Below are 14,219 nucleotides of genomic sequence, written 5' to 3'. Positions count from 1 at the left end.
ATTAGAACCAAGTAAAGTTCTTTGTTTAAAGTTTGAAATGGACTCTGTCTCTGTGCTCAACACCAGCAGCTGAACTTCAGCCGCCCCGATGGGACCCTGATGGTGCAGAGGGTGCAGCAGAAGGTATGCAAGAAAAGGGACATTGTTTATATGTGACGGGAGGCCAGGGTGCGCTTAATCAGATATTCTCAGCCACGACTACGCTCCTGGCCCTGTCTCTGCCCTCACACATCAATAGGAGAGTGGGGTCGCCCTGGAATTGGAGCTGTTTGCACCGATGATATGAATTGACGATGCCAGTTCTTGACTACATCATATGATGGGTAATCATCACCATAAACCTCTTTCATCACATCGAACATATTCTTTGGTGTGTGGCCTTTCAAGTAAAGGAACTTGATGACTGCTCTGTATTACACTGGGTCCATTATCAAACCTCACGCCACTTCAGCACCTGTAAAATCAAGACCATTTTCAGTTCTGAGTTGCAAATTGGCACGAAACCTATAGATACGTATGTCATTACACATGTGCAGTTTCAGCGTCCTGTGATAAATAGAAGTGGTCAGGGGAAATCTTTAATGAACTCCCCTTGTATGTCAATCAAGTTCAGTCTGAAGTTAATATTAATAATAATAATTTTTATTTCTATAGCGCCAACATATTCCCCAGCAACTTAAGGTACTGTCACAAAGTGCAATTTTGATCGCTACGACGGTACGATTCGTGACGTTCTAGCGATATCGTTACGATATCGCAGTGTCTGACATGCGGCAGCGATCAGGGATCCTGCTGAGAATCGTACGTCGTAGCAGATCGTTTGGAACTTTCTTTCGTCGCTTGATCACCCGCTGACATCGCTGGATCGTTGTGTGTGACAGCGATCCAGCGATGTGTTCGCTTGTAACCAGGGTAAACATCGGGTAACTAAGCGCAGGGCCGCGCTTAGTAACCCGATGTTTACCCTGGTTACCAGCGTAAACGTAAAAAAAACAAACAGTACATACTCACATTCCGGTGTCTGTCCTCCGGCGTCTCAGCTTCTCTGCACTGTGAGCGCCGGCCGGAAAGCGAGCACAGCGGTGACGTCACCGCTGTGCTTTCCGGCTGGCGCAGACACAGTGGAGAGAAGCAGAACGCCGGGGACAGACACCGGAATGTGAGTATGTACTGTTTTTTTTGTTTTTACGTTTACGCTGGTAACCAGGGTAAATATCGGGTTACTAAGCGCGGCCCTGCGCTTAGTAACCCGATGTTTACCCTGGTTATCCGGGGACTTCGGCATCGCTCCAGCGCCGTGATTGCAACGTGTGACCGCAGTCTACGACGCTGGAGCGATAATCATACGATCGCTGCGACGTCACGGATCGTGCCGTCGTAGTGATCAATATTGCACTGTGTGACAGTACCCTTACTCTTTAGAGGGTTCTTATACAAACAAGATAAGACATTACATAGTTCAACACATACCAAGCTTAAAATCTATGAGGAAATAGGGGTAACACAAAACTAAAAATACATTGCTTGTTGTGTAAGGAAAAGCCATCAATATAATAAATAGGGGCATTCAAACAATGCTGCGTGAACCAGTCACGAGCCAGTATCTGTACGAGTACAGGTACAAAGTGCTACTGAGTGCATGGAAGAGAGAACAGGGAATAATAGGTTACATTTGTAACATGAACTGATAGACTTGTCTAAAGAAATATGTTTTTAAGGCATGTTTGAAACTGGGAATACTGGGAATTAACCAGATTAATGTGGTAGTGCATTCCAGAACACTGGTGCAGCACTGGAAAAGTTATTTCCACTAATTAATATTTGAAGATATTTACAAAACCCTTCCCCATTCCTTGACTGTGTGACATGTTTGTTTGACATAAATGGATTCCTGAGAAGCCAGACTGAGCTTATATATGATCAAATTGGCCTGAGCTGGAGACAGATTTTTGGCATGACATAACCAATTTTTCATTTTTTTTCGTGATCCTAAAATAAAACCAATGTAGCTAGCGCACATATAGTAGTTAGAAGGAATGCCTGTCCGCAAAGGCGAGTAAGCACACTCCGGTGATACTCGTGCGCTCCTTTGCCATTACTTGTGGGTGCCGTCTTCTACAGCATGTGACAGTTGCACCGTTGACCCTGCTCAAACGCAATAAAATCTTATGTGCACAGGTTGGCTAAAGAAGATGTCAGATACTTGGACAACTCCTTGTCATATCCCAAACTTGGCCCCGATAAAATAAAAAAGCTTATTCTCACCTCCTGCGATGTCAGCACTTGCTCTTTTTGGGGCTCTCGTGTTGTTGTTGGCACATGTGACTGCAGCGCATAATCAGCACAGGCATCACTGTCCCCGCCTTCTGTCGAATTGTACATGAAGAGGAAGTCATGAGATCAGCTACAACCCAGACTTGCTCTTCATGTTCGATTCGACAAAAGGCGAGAACAGTGACATCAGCGCTGATTGGGTGCTGGGGTTACTTGTCACAACAACCGTACAACAACCGCATGGGAGCACAGGGACCGCGAGTGCGACATCACTGGAACGGCGCCAGCACGGGAGGTGAGTACAAGCTTTTTTATTTTACCGGGCCAAACATTTAGGTTGTTCTAGTAGTGGACAACCCTTTTAAGCATTTGGTGCATAAATTTCTGCACCATTTCTGCATGTCTTAGCAGGAAAAATGCTGTGCAAAATAGGAGCGTTTTGGCAGGTTTTATCACATTTTTAATGCATTTTTTTACATGCGTTTTTGGTGTAGATTTTTCCCCATTCATTAGAATGAGTGAAATCTGCAGCAAAAACACTTAAAGAATTTTACATGCACCAAATCTGAGGGTCAAAAATCTGTGACAAATTAGCAAAGTGTGCACAGGCCCAAAGATGGCTTTCTCATTATGCTTTTCAATCATCACTGCATACTTTCTCTCTGTTTCTACCTGTAAAAAGTTAAACATTTTTTGATTATCTGCATGTGCTCTTTTCCTCAATACTATGTATACAGTGAGTACGTCTATAGAAAAAAATATAGAAATGAATGAATTGCTTTACGAGTGTGCAGATACAATAAAATAGGTGATGATATTTGATTGATATTTAGGGCATTTTCTTCATTGTGTGACCTGAGGGATGGGGTTTATAAATATGAAATGAAAGGTCGTCCTAATAACTATTGACTGAGACCTGTGGTTGACATTCTGGTAACATTTAGTACGAGAAGGATCCCATGCTCTCTGCTTACACAGACAGTGGTAAATGTCAGTGAACAGACGGTTCATCACATGCACCAAATGTTTCTAGTTATTGTTTTTGCTGAAGAGAACAACACTGCAGAACGGCCGAGTATTAATCAATTTTTTATAAAGCGTTTAAATGTCAACAAGTAATGCATTGTTCCTTAGTTTCCTTCCATGACGTCTGCTTCAGTAGCAAAAGGTCACAAGACGCCTCCAAAAATACTCATTACGGTTAAATGAAGGGTCTGCACTAATGAAAGGATTTTTTTTTTTAATCTTCAAAACTCACTTTTAACTTTGACCTTACGTTTCTATCATTTTTATTAATGGAAATTCTTTGAAGAGCTATTTTATTTTCATAAAGACTATAGATGTGATTCTATTGGCAAGACAAAACTTACACACAATTTCTGATCAATTTTAACAAAAGGGGCTCACGGTTGAGAACTTTTATGAAAATTTTAGATTTTTAAAGGACATGTATGTAGCATTAATGCTGGAGTCCCCAGATGGCTCTCATCCTTCCCCTATGCAGGGGCGCCGACATACTCACCGCCGCGGCCGCGCAGTCACCGCCTCCTGCTTGTGATTGCCGCACTTAGTGTGGGCAGGCGTGCGCTCCCCTACAGCCGTGAGGTATTTAGTATCAGGGTTCACCTGCAAGATGGCTCCTGTCCAATCACTGGGAGGCATCTTGCATAAAAGGCTCCCCCTCCTTTAGGGAGAGCCTTTGGTACAGCATTCTTTAGTTTCTCCTAGTAGTGATTTGTCAGGTCCCTTGGTTCCTGTGTGGCCAGTGTCCTGAACCCGAAATCCCTGATCCTAGTCCAGCCAGAGCCTGAACCTCATCCCCTGGTCCTTGTGCGGCCGTTGTCAGTACCAGTATCCGAGACCCGTCTGCCTGTACATGTGCCTCCAGTTATTCCATGCATCCAGACTGCTAATACCAGTCTCCGAATCAGCCCAGTATGAATGTAGCCCGAGTCAGTGTCACCAAACCTGACCCCTGGGGTCACCAGCTGCAATACCGAGGACTGCCTAGGAGTGGTAACTAGCGGCTACCTGCAGCCCAGATTGTCTCCACCATCAGGAGATCCACTGAACACCAGGTAGCCGCTTAGCTACGCCCAGTGGCGTAACTACAAAGTGAGGGGCCCCGATGCGAACTTTCAAATGGGGGCCCCCCCCGCGCCAAAATATTTCCCACCGAAATGCACATTTTCCCTATTCATTTCGCACACTATAGTTTTGTTGCTTTGTTGTATAGTCTGACCTAATACTGCCCTGTAATCGCTGAGAAAAATGATTTTATAACTAACAAGTCCCTATACTAATTATGGTGATGTCTTCGGAAGGGCAGACTCTGGGCGTTCATGTCCTCCCTCGCTCTAATTCCAAGCGCACTCCCGGCGTTTGAAATCTGTGTGCTGTTTCTTCCTGGTATGACGCTGCAGTGCGTCATTTCCGGACCTGTGCAGTGTGGGGGTGTATTGGGTGTACTGGTCGGCTCCGGAGCATACGCACTGCACATTCTGATGCTGGTGAGTACACCCAATACTCCCCCACAGTGCACATGCTGGGCTCTGCCCACAGCCGTGTACCATTCTTCCTGACTCGGAAATTTACAGCCCGTACACATGCGGCTCCGCACACTTCGTACACAAGCGGCTCCGCTCCATACACCTCGTAAACACGCAGCACCACTCCATACACCCCATACATACACGACTCCGCTCACCTCTTTCACACTCGGCTCAGCTTTGTACACCTCGTACACACCTGACTCCGCTCCGTACACCTCGTACACATTGCTCCACTACACACATACACGGCTCCGCTCTGTACACCCTGTACACACACGGCTCTGCTACATCCACACTATAAACCCCTCCTGACCCCACACATAAACTTCCCCTCATTCAGCACCATGACAATCAGCACAGCAGAGTCCTGCATACAATTAATTGAGACATCAGTAGGTTAAGTGTTTTTGAATATCCATATTGAATCAGGAGTCCCATATAATCCTGCATAAAGGTTAATAATGGCCCCATAAGATGCTCCGTAGACACATTTGCCCAATATAGTGCTGCAGAAACGTTGATTATGGCCCCATAAGATGCTCTATAAAGATATTTGCGCCATATAGTGCTGCAGAAACATTGATTATGGCCCCATAAGATGCTCCATAGAGTCATTTGCCCCATATAGTGCTGCACAAACATTATGGCCCCATAAGATGCTCTATACAGACACATGCCCCATATAGTGCTGCACAAACGTTATGGCCCCATAAGATGCTCCATACAGACACTTGCCCCATATAATGCTGCACAGATGTTATGGCCCCATAAGATGCTCCATACAGACACTTGCCCCATATAATGCTGCACAAACGTTATGGCCCCATAGATGCTCCATACAGACACTTGCCCCATTATAGTGCTGCACAAATGTTAGGGCCCATAGATGCTCCATACAGACACTTGTCCCACATAATGCTGCACAAATGTTATGGCCCCATAAGATGCTCCACACAGATATTTGCCCCATTTGCTGTTGCTGCGATAAAAAAAACAAACCACATACTCACCTCTCGTCGCTCAGGCACCCGACACTTTCAATATTCACCTGCAGGCTGCTCCTCGTTCCAGCCGCCACTCCATCTTCCGCCTCCTCCGCACTGACGCTCAGGCAGAGGCGCGCACTAACTACGTCACCGCGCCCTCTGACCTCAGCGTCACTGCAGAAGAGCGGCGGCTGGAATGAGGAGAGGTGAATATCACGCAGCGCTCCCCCTCCCCGTTATACTCACCTGCTCCTTGCGCGGTGCAGTCCCTGGTTTCCCGGCGCTGCTGCTTCCTGTACTGAGCGGTCACCGTTACCGCTCATTACAGTAATGAATATGCGGCTCCACCCCTATGGGAGGTGGAGCAGCATATTCATTACTGTAATGAGCGGTACCATGTGACCGCTCAGTACAGGAAGAAGCTGGGGCGCTGGGCAGCCAGGGACCTGCAGGGACCGCGCCAGGAGTAGGTGAGTATAATTAGACAGCCCCCGCTCCCTGGCCCTGAAAACCCCTGGATACGCCACTGGGCGGGCCCCTAAGCACTCCGGGCCTGGTCGCAGCTGCGACCCCTGCGACCGCGGTTGTTATGCCCCTGGCTACGCCCCTTCCTAAGCAGGCCCGGTTCTGTGGGACAGTGGATCCTCGAACCATATGCGCCACCTGCAGGCGTGACAGTGTACACGTTAGCAACCTTTTTTGTTTCAATGTATCTATAATGAAAAATGATGCAATTTTGTAAATGGTCTTATGGCTCCATAAGGACAAAATTTATACACAGTTCCTCATATCACAGAGTTTTGATGAATTTCCCACTGCTCAACTTGGTTCCCCATTTTAATAGTCTTCTTCTCTTTCACCTCTTGCTATGTTCCTTTTCTTCAGTGAGCGCTGCTTCTGGGAAATTTGAGAGTCAAAACTCAACCTCCTTTCCAACTTTTCTTCTTTATCCAGACAGTTATCCCCCTTTTTTTTTTTACTGCATCTGCTTTTAAGAAAAATATCAGGCACAAGACTATAAGATAAAATCCATGAAGGGGATATAAAAAAATTATTAAACCAATGGTTTAACTTGTAGTTTGTGGACCCCAATGCAGAATCTTCAACATGGCCCCAGACTATCACAGATCTTTAATACTATTAATATTCTCATATGAGCCAAACTGACTTTTTGGGCCCCCCATAGGCTCCAAGGCATGGGTGCAACTTCAAACCCTACACCCACTTATTTAACCTCTGAATTAAATTATTCAGTGAAGGATTTACATAAGCCTACATTCACAGTAGATCTGTGGTTAGTTCTCTAAGATGTTTGGAAAAACATTCCTACCAAGTGCCTTCTGAAACTGTGTGCAAGTGTATATAAAGTGTGTATAAAGTGTATATGCTGCATGGTGGCTCAGTGCTTAGCACTGTTAATTTGAAGCGCTGGGGTCCTGGGTTCAAATCCCTGTTTAAATCTACATCTATAAAGCGTATGCATGTCCTCCCTGTGTTTGCATGGGTTTTCTCCAGATATTCTCATTTCCTTCCACGCTCCAAAGACATACTGATAGGGAATTACCGTAATATTGTGAGGCACAGTGATGATGTCTGTAAAGTGCTGCAGAAATTATTGGTGCTATATAAGCAAGTAAAATACATTAAGGATGGTGACAGCAAATTTAGATTTCTCATTTGTTCACTCACTCACAATTTGTTAACTAATAAAAATAAACAATTTTACTTTTTAAAGCATTCGCACTTAGCAGCATATTTTCCACACCTGCCTAAACCTTGTATACAAGGTGGCCCAAAATGTATACACACTTCAGCATGAAAAATATCTGCACAAAAGCTTTATTACTAGATTTTAATATAAACAATAAAGGGTAGCACTAAGTCATGTTTTACTTCTGCAATCACATTAGGTGGTCAGCGTGATCACCATGAACATCCAATCACTTCTGATTTCGGGAAACTACTGCATGAACGACTTTAATTGCAAGGTCAACAGGGATTGCCCTAGACAACATTTCAGTTTCTTTCCATAGTGCAGCCAGTCCCATAGGGTTCAAACAAAATCACAAATGCGTGCGATTGTGTCAAGCGTGTTGGTGGTTCCATTTCAAACTTATGTCGTTATTGTCATTGTAATTCACACACATTCTCAAATTTCCAATACAAATTCAAAGTGGTCTTGCGTTGCTCTAATGTGAAGCGTGCCTCCGCCATTTTATTTGACTCTCCTAACGGGCACTTATGGGATCTAGCAATCATGCGACGACATAAATATTTAAAGACAGCATAATAATACATATTGCCATATTTCAATTTTTTTATTTTTTTTTTAAAAAGGGCATAACCACTATTGAAGTGTATTTTTTTTAGCTGCCATGTAAGTGCATATGTTAAAGAAATAGATTGTATTGTTCATGTATTTGATATTCAAAGACTTGTGCAAAATTTGCGTTCTTAGGCTACGTTCCCACGAGGTTTTTTTTTTATATTTTTGCACCCCTTCTGCACCCTTTAAGTGAAATAGGTTATTTGCATTTTTTTACGCAGAAAAAACTCACCAAAAACTTATTGTGGGAAGGTAGCCTTACGAACAAGATTAAAGACACGTACAGGATGCAAAAACTACAGTAGTCAAGTGCAACCTCTGTAACACAACACAGACATGTTTCTGGTGAGTTTCCAAATGTGGCAAGAATATTCGAATATCATCCAGGTAAATCGTAACATGTCTTCCAATGCAATCACAAAAAATATACTTCATAAAATTTTGAAACACAGCAGGTGCATTAGATAATCCAAAAGGCATGGCAAGGTTTTCAAAAAGAGCCTCAGACTGTAAAAACACCATTTTCCTCTCTTTACCCTTCCGGATGCGTATCAAATTGTAAGCCCCTCTAAGATCAAGTTTAGACAACACCCTGACCCCAGAAGCTGCTTATATAGGTCAGGGATGAGTGGAAGCAGGAAAGTATTTTTAACCGTGATTTTGTTTTGCTCTCGGAAATCAAGGCAAGGATGGAGACCCCATCTTTCTTTTTATAAGAAAAATCCAGCAGCTACAGAGAAGGAGCAAGGACGGATATGATCCTTGCGTAAACTTTTGTTAACATATTCTTTCATGGCAGTCCTTTCAGGATTTGACAAATCGTAAAAGCAATCTTTAGGTAATTTGGCGCTAGGAATTAGTTCAATAGCGCAATCATAGGGATGAGAGGGAGGTAGTATATCTGCCTCTTTTTCCGATAACACATCTCTGAAGTCCTTTAGGTACCCCGGAAAACCCTTCAGACTAGCGGAGCATATTTGTACATTATTTAGACAACAATGTAACAATTGGGGCTCCATTTCACAATCTCCATCTGACACTGATCAATAACTGGATTGTGAATCTGCAACCATGGAAACCCCAGTACCAATCCAGTAGGTAAATTATCCAAAACAAAACGGGACATGGATTCAGAGTGGAGTGCTCCCACTTGTAAAGTGAAATCCACCGTTGTTCTCTTGACCAAATTGTGAGCTGACGGTGTCTTATCCAGGGCGACGATTTGAATGGGTCTTTCTAAACTAACTGTCCCTAGCCCTAACTTCAAAACCAGTCCCGAACCAATAAAGTTAGCACCAGACCCACAGTCAATGAATGCCATTGTTGATAACACCTTGTTCTCGAAGGATAATATCGTATTTATCAGTACTTTATCAGAGGAAGAAAAAGATACCTGGGAGTCTGGGTGACCTCCTCGGCCGTCACCCCAACTGAGATATTCTCCCAATGGTTTGATAGCTTGAGGATGAATTGGGCAATTCTAAAGAAAATGCCCAGAGAGATCACAGTATAGACAGAGTCCGAAATTTTGTCTACGTCTTCTATCAGCAACATGAAGACTGGCAGCTCTAACCTCCAATGGCTCCACCTCAGGTAAATGGACCTGCTCCGGGGAAGTTTAATGAGCAGCCTGCTGTTCACCACGTCTCTCACAGATTCTGCGGTCCATTTGAATGGCCTGAGTCATGGCCTCCACAAGAGAACAAGGGGCATCATGAAGGATCAGAGCATCCTCGAGGGTTTCAGAAAGGCCTTTTTGGAACTAGCACCTGACAGCAGCATTGTTCCATAGAACTTTGGTGCACCACTGCCAGAACTCAGTACAGTAGTCCTCAGCTGTGTGACCCCATTGTGGCAGGTTCATGATCTTAGGCTAGGTTCACATTGCGTTAGTGGGTGATCGCTAAAGGACAGCGTTGCACGGCGAAAATGTCACAATTAACGCCGTGCAACGGGTCCGTTAGTGCACCCATTGACAGCAATGTTGTTTCAGCCTGAAGCGCATCGCTAGCGAGTGCCTTTTTCGGCTCGCACTAGCGATGTGCCGTTCTTTTGTGGCACGCCTCGGACGCTGCTTGCAGTGTCCGCGGCGCGCCCGAGGTCGGTTCCCCGCTCTCGCAGATTGGGGATCTGCGAGAGTGGGGATGTTAGCGCGACCCCTAAACGCGGCCCCTACAAATACATTGCGTTAGCGCAATGCGCTAGCGCTAAACGGATTGCCCTAACGCAATGTGAACCTAGCCTTAGCCTCAGCGACCTGGATTCTGTCGGGTTCGTCATATATCAGACCTAAACTGTTAAAGTGTCAACAGAAAACCATTCTGGGCTTGTGGGGACAAAAAAATTGCCCAGGTCCGAGGACCCCCTCAAAGTAGGGACATGATTATTATTATTAACCGCTGGAGCTCCTCCCCTGACAACCGGAGGGCGCAGGGTAAAAAATAACCTACAACTTATCCCTTAATACCCTAAACTGGTCTTTCTATCCTAAAGGTTTATCAGGGAGGGATATCACAGGATAGGGAGAGACCAACTGTACATTAGAGGATACTGATGTCACAGCCACTGCCGTCAGTGGAGGGCTATAGGGGCTCTTCATCAAATTATTTATCTGACCCTGCAACTGATATTGCAATGACTCCAGACTCTGGCATTCCTTAGCCAGATCCTGAGTCATCTGCGTCAAATTCGCCACCTGGTCACAAAGCTTGTGAACAGGAACCATACTGGCGAAAAAGAACAACGTATCTACCAGACTTAATGTGTCGCTAGTCACTTCTCTCTGCCAAGCCGTGAGTCAGGATAGTCAAGAAGTCCAAGTTCAGAAGCTAAGAGGGTACATCATAAACAGAAGGAAGAGGCAAAAGCGTAGTCAGGTAACGTTCCGAGGTCACAATACCAGGAGGATAACGGATCAGAGCAGCAGGGGTTAAACAGACGCATGGTCAAAATGAGGTCCAACACTTGGAGACAACCAGCGCCTCCCATTCTCAGATTGGATAGTCGAGCTGTCAATCAACACACTGACAGCTAAGCACACCCCTGTACCAGATTGGACAGCTGAACTGTCAGTAACTGCATTTCAGACACACTGAGGGGTGAAACTTTGACACATGTGACCCCAACAGCTGCGGGCGGAATCACAATTCACTCACGGCTGTTAACATGTTAAATGCCTCTGTCAATCTCTGACAGTAGCATTTAACTCACACAAACTGGAGGCCTGTGACATGAACGTGGGGCGCTGATGGGTTGGCATGACAACCCAGGGTCTGCAATAGACCCATGTAGCTGTCATTGCTGAACTGCTATGAGCACTGCAGCCCTGCTATGTGTAGGACTAGCATTAACATGATTGCAGCTTCAAGTCTCCTAAGGAGACTATTGATGCAAGTAATAAATACAAAAGTTCAAATCACCCCCCTTTTGCCCCATTCAAAATAAAACAATTTAAAATAAATTAAAAATACATATATGTGGTATCGCTGGTTTCAGAAACGCCCAATCTATCAAAATATCAAAATAATTAATCCGATCAGCGTAATGAGAAAAATAATCAAAACGCAGAAACTACCATTTTTTTTATGGTCGCCGCAGAGATGCAATAAAATACAATAACTGGTGATCGAAACATTGTATCTATCCAAAATGGTATAATAAAAATATCAGCTCGGTGCACAAAAATTAAGCCCGCACCCAGCCCCAAATCTGAAAAAATGTTGACGCTACCAACCAACATTTAAAAAAAAAATAATAATAATTTTTTTTACAAACTTTGGATTTTTTTTATTACCACTTACAAAACATGTATAGGTTATATTTTATTTATCTACGAACTCGTAATGACCTGGAGAATCATATTGCCAGGTCAGTTTTAGCATTTGGTCAACATGGTAAAGAAAATCCAAAAAACTGTTGCGTATTTGCACTGTTTTTGCAATTTCACAGCACTTGGAATTTTTCCCCGTTTTTCCAGTACACTATATGGTAAAATCAATGGTGGTGTTTAAAAGTCCAAAAGAAGAAAAATGTCCAGTTCCACTGAATCCGTGAAGATAAAATTTCTTTATTCACAAACTTGTAACATAGAGGGTACAAACTTCAGCACAGACCATGTGGGTGTGAATCTCAAAAGTGCAACACACCCTGCAAAAAACATTACCATATTGACAGAAAAATAAAAATGTCATGGTTATGGGAAGAAGGGGAGCAAAAAACGAAAACACAAAAACGGAAAATCCCAAGGTCATGAATGGGTTAATATTTTGTATAATTTTGTACACCAATATGTATCCTAATATGATCATAATTACCATTTCTGCTGTCATGTGGCCTATTATAAAATATTCTTCTATAAAGAGACGTGAACAGATTGCAACCTATCAATTATTTTTGGAAAATGTTATTTTTGGCTATTGTACTGATTTTTCTGTAAAATGGGGCAGAATGCCAACACACTACTGTTATGCTGGCTGGGCATTAGATGATATTATAAGCTGCATTCGATGATATGCTCAATATTGACTCCTATGTGGCATTGACATAATTATTCAATAATCAACACACGAAAATTTTTGGAAAGAGTAGTGTACATTCGTGCGCTTAATTGCGTCTAAATATATGTTGAGAGATTTTCCCACTAGATTAGATGAACGTGGAATTAAACTAAAGCAGAGTGGAATTTAAAGATCCCCCTACAAGATATTTTCACCTATGCCTCAAAAAGGGAATCTGTGATGTTCTAAAATGCTGCTAACCTGCAGATATGAGGTTAATCTGCAGGTTAATAGTGTTCTGAAGCGATTCGTCTGACACACTGAAAGCCAGGCTATCAGGAGCAAATTAACTTTATTCCTCCCGGCAGCCTCCGGATTTCAGTCATAGAGACGCGGCTTCAGTCACTAGTCTGTGCATAGTGAGCGGCGCTGGTAACTGCACCCCGACACTGAATGACAGCTCAGTATTGATGCACTGCCGAGTTGACTATCAGTCATTGCCAGGAAGTGGTTACGGATACCACTTACTATGTGGAGAGGTGGCTGAAGTCACACCTCTATGACTGAAAACTGGAAGCTGCCAGGAGGAATAAAATCAATTTCCTCTCAATACTCAAGCTTTCAGTGCAGCATCCACATGGCTTTAGAACTCTGTTAACCTGCAGATTGACCCTGAATATGCAGGTATTAGCGTTTTAGGACATGACCGGTTCCCTCTAAGACATATGCACCATGTTGAGGAATATGGCACATGTTGCACTCACTTTAAAGACTGGTCCACTTCTTGGTCTGGACAATAACTCCGACATGAGTTTATTTGTATAAATTAGAAGTTGGAAGATGCAGGTCAGACATGAATATCAGTTTTGGATGGGTCCATCATTGGGTGATAGACAGCAGATGATGGACACCTCAGTAAACATTATGGCTGCTATATTGGTACTTGTGTCCTAGATCTCATTCAGCTCTAATAAGTTCCTTATCCATGATGTTCAAATGGCAATAAAAGGGCCCAGTAATGTACGAGGTGGCAGGTAAGCAGCTGGTGTATCTATCTGCCATTCATAACACGGAAGGAACTTATACAGTATATTACGCATGTCCTTAAAGGATAAGTTTAAGCAGACATTGTTGTGTTGAGCACATCATTCTCACTTAATCCCATAATAGCCTGTGTGGGAGGATGGGACTTTTAATCCTCTTATTACCTGTAAACAAGAATGTAATTGTTACAACCCTTGATTTCTCGGACTGTGAAGTTTTTTCCCTTTGACACTGTATTATTCCATAATAAACAAAACTTTAATCTGGCGCCAAATAACCTTGTGTTGCCGGAATTACCGACCTGTTCACAATGATACAATTGAAGGCAAAGAAATGTGTCAGCTAGAAACAGTCATTCCTCTGATTAAAAGATCTGATTATTTGCGTTCATACCGGTAACGAAAGCTAGAATCAATAATGAATGACTTTATTATGAGTGGAAATATGCAAAGTGGAGGTGAATTTAATGGTTCAAACTAAGGGAAGAGTCAGACGGATGTTTTGATCTCCCCGAGGTCATTCACCCTTATGTTTATAGTCT

Source organism: Ranitomeya variabilis, chromosome 6, assembly GCF_051348905.1.
Source record: "Ranitomeya variabilis isolate aRanVar5 chromosome 6, aRanVar5.hap1, whole genome shotgun sequence".
In the NCBI taxonomy this organism is placed as follows: Eukaryota; Metazoa; Chordata; class Amphibia; order Anura; family Dendrobatidae; genus Ranitomeya; species Ranitomeya variabilis.
Note: the sequence above shows the minus strand (reverse complement) of the source record.